This window comes from Lagopus leucura, unplaced genomic scaffold (genome assembly GCF_019238085.1).
Source record: "Lagopus leucura isolate 7727_CA_CO unplaced genomic scaffold, USGS_WTPT01 Super-Scaffold_100051, whole genome shotgun sequence".
In the NCBI taxonomy this organism is placed as follows: Eukaryota; Metazoa; Chordata; class Aves; order Galliformes; family Phasianidae; genus Lagopus; species Lagopus leucura.
In genome coordinates this window covers 504,775-507,555 of record NW_024962297.1, presented here as the reverse complement: position 1 = coordinate 507,555, position 2,781 = coordinate 504,775, and the positions used below count along the sequence as shown (strand labels likewise).

General features: G+C 58.3%; 1 long non-coding RNA gene across 1 annotated transcript; it reads left to right on the top strand.

The window, feature by feature from the left end:
• Positions 1 to 239: 239 nt before the first annotated feature.
• On the top strand, positions 240 to 2,247 carry LOC122187814. Its single transcript, XR_006181426.1, has 4 exons — positions 240 to 391; positions 1,365 to 1,451; positions 1,665 to 1,816; positions 1,893 to 2,247. It is a non-coding gene; the product is annotated as an uncharacterized LOC122187814 (long non-coding RNA).
• The last annotated feature ends 534 nt before the right edge of the window (positions 2,248 to 2,781 follow it).

Genomic DNA, 2,781 nt, shown 5'->3' with positions numbered 1-2,781 from the left:
TGCCAGGTGACACACGCACACGCGTGCCTGAGTGCACCTGGTGCCTGAGTGCACCATGCATGAAAATGCATGTTCCGTGAGGCACCGTGCGTGCTCACAGTGTGCCAGAAGAATTGCTGTGCATGCAAACGTGTGTGCCAAAGTGCACCATTTCTGCACATGCGTGTGCCAGAGGACACCAACATGCACTCCGTGGGACTCAGAGCCAGCTCGGGGGTTCCTCATCCAGCCCCAAGGCAGCGCAGGGCCAGATCCTGCCCCGTGACTCACAGCCTGGTTAATCATTTACCTCCTCCACCTGCAGCCTCAGCCAGTGTCACTCCTGCTGCTCCTGTGGCTGAGGGGACCGTGGCTCACTGTCTGCCCACAGCTGGATCTGAGGAGGACTCCGGTGAGTTTTGCTGGGGCAGAAGGGCTGGGGACACGGGCAGGGCTCCTGGGCATCACTCAGCGCCACGTCAGTAGGTAGGAAGGGAAGTCCTGAATACAACCCACAGAGCAACACTGAAGGGGAATGCAGGCCAATATACAGGCTGCAGGGGGGTGAACCATGCCTGGAAGGTCACAGGCTGCCCTCAGTACTGTCTGCGCCATCCCTGTACCTACCACAAAGCTTCCAGCTTGCAGGAACCCTGGTGCAAAAGTTCAGGATATCCATCAGTGCTGAGAGGGACCTGGCAGCAATGGACCCAGGGCTGGTTGAGATGACATGCCACTGCCTGCCACCTCCATGGAGTCCAGAGACCTGCCTGCAGCACAAGTCCCTCTCCAAGGAACATTTTGGGGTTCATTTTATGTGTGGCCAGGCTGAGAACGCCCCATCTTTGTCTGCTGGCAAAGCAGCCAACCCTGCTCTTTCCTCTTGTCCTCCCTTATTGTCCCACCTCCATGTTCACATTTTGGTTCTTCATCCCTCCAACACTTCATCCCTCTTTCCGTCTCTATCTTGGTTCTCCATCTCTTCATCCATCCCTCCACCCCATCTTTGTTCTCCATTCCTCCATCTCTTCATTTCTCCTTCCATCCCCATCTTGTTCTCCATCTCTCCGTCCCCTTTCTCTTTCCATCCCTCCATCCCTCCATTCATCACTCCTTACATCCATCCGCCTGTCCCTCCATCCTTCCATTCATTCCTCCATCCATCCTTGCCTCACCCCCATCCCATTCTCCTGCCTGCACCAAGCACAAGACCCCCCCTTGCCCTTCACAGCTTTGCTTTAGTCACTCATAGATGCGCTGCAGGAGGATGCTGGGTGCTGCACCCCACATCTCTCCAACCCTGCTGGACATCTCTCCACCCCCCTTTGCACCCCACTGGCACTGCAGCCATGGGCTCAGCTCACCCTCTGCTCTTCCTTCCCCAGGCCAGAGTTGTGGGGCTCCCAGCCCACAGCCCCCCGTGAGCAGCACCCAGGGCTGAGACACAGCCAGGCCAGGCTGGAGGGTGCCCGGTAAGGATGCTGGAGGGCTTGGTGGTGGGGCAGAGGGTCCCACAGCATCTTTTTTTCCCATGATACTGCAAACGAGAGGAGTGGTTCCTAATGCTGAACTTCGTGCTGGGGATGGGGGAGACCCATGGGGATGGTAGAACCCCTGGGCAAGGTTTGCACTGTGGTTAGATCTCCATCAACTCCACTGATGGGGGGGGGACCATATCTCATCAGGGTTAGCATGACCGAGGTGGAGCCGGTGCTGGATTTCGCATCCTCAGGGAGGACTGGACGCCGCAATGCCCTACCTGACATCCTGGGCTCACCGGCAGGCGTCAGCCCCTCTGACCTGCCCCTCAAACTGGCCGAGATGTCCCTGAGTGCAGGTGGGTGCTGGGTGACGCATGGGGGTGGCACATGGGGGTGGTATCATGGCTGCTCACTGCCCTCCTCGCACCACAGGCAGCTCCCAGGAGATGCAGTCACCTTCTGCAGAAGTTCCCCCACCGCAGCCCCAAAGCCCGGAGCTGAAGGACACGTCCTAACCCTGCTGGGGGACTGAGCAGAGGGGTGAGGACGCTGCGAAGCATCCACATCGCTGCCCTTGTGCCATGCAGCAAGAGCATCGCCTGCAGGAGAGGAGCCACGTGGGGACCTGTGGGGACAAAGGGACACTTCACTCCTGCGCAGGGCAAGGATGGGGACGTTCATCCCACAGGAGGACACTTTTCTTCCAGAAGCGAGCGGCCAGGGGGGGCCTATGCCATGAGCAGCCCAGGGGGTCTGAGTGTTGTTCACTGTGATGTTTTGGGTACCACGTCCGTGTCCTGTCCTTCCTTTTTCCAGTGGGTGATCCAAGATCTTTTTTTTTTTCTTTCTTTTTTCTGAGGAAGCATCATCAATGGGCTGGGGAGGAGAGCCTCCCAGCAGCAGCCAGCACCTCAACAAGTGTTGCTCCAGAGTGCTCCTTGCATCGGGGGAGCAGGGAGCTCAGCTGGGATCATATTGCAAAGCCATCCTTGGGGACAGTGACATCTCTGCCACTCACAGCTCTGCTGCCTACTGAGTTGGGACTTACTGCTGGGGACAAAACACGTGGCCCAACTCCAGAGCATGGCAGGGGTGAGCAGGTGAGGGGCCAGAGAAGGGCACAGTGCTCATATCTGTTCCTATCCCCAGGTGGTAACCTGGTGGTCACCCATAGCTCTTGCTGTGGGACCAGTGAATGGAGTCCTAAGGGCCACCCAGCTCTAAGCAGCGCTGGGGGAGGGGAGAGCTGCGTGGGGTGGGTGGCACTGAGAGCCACAGTGTGTGTCAGTGGGCATGGGCACGTGTGGGAGTGAGTGCTGCT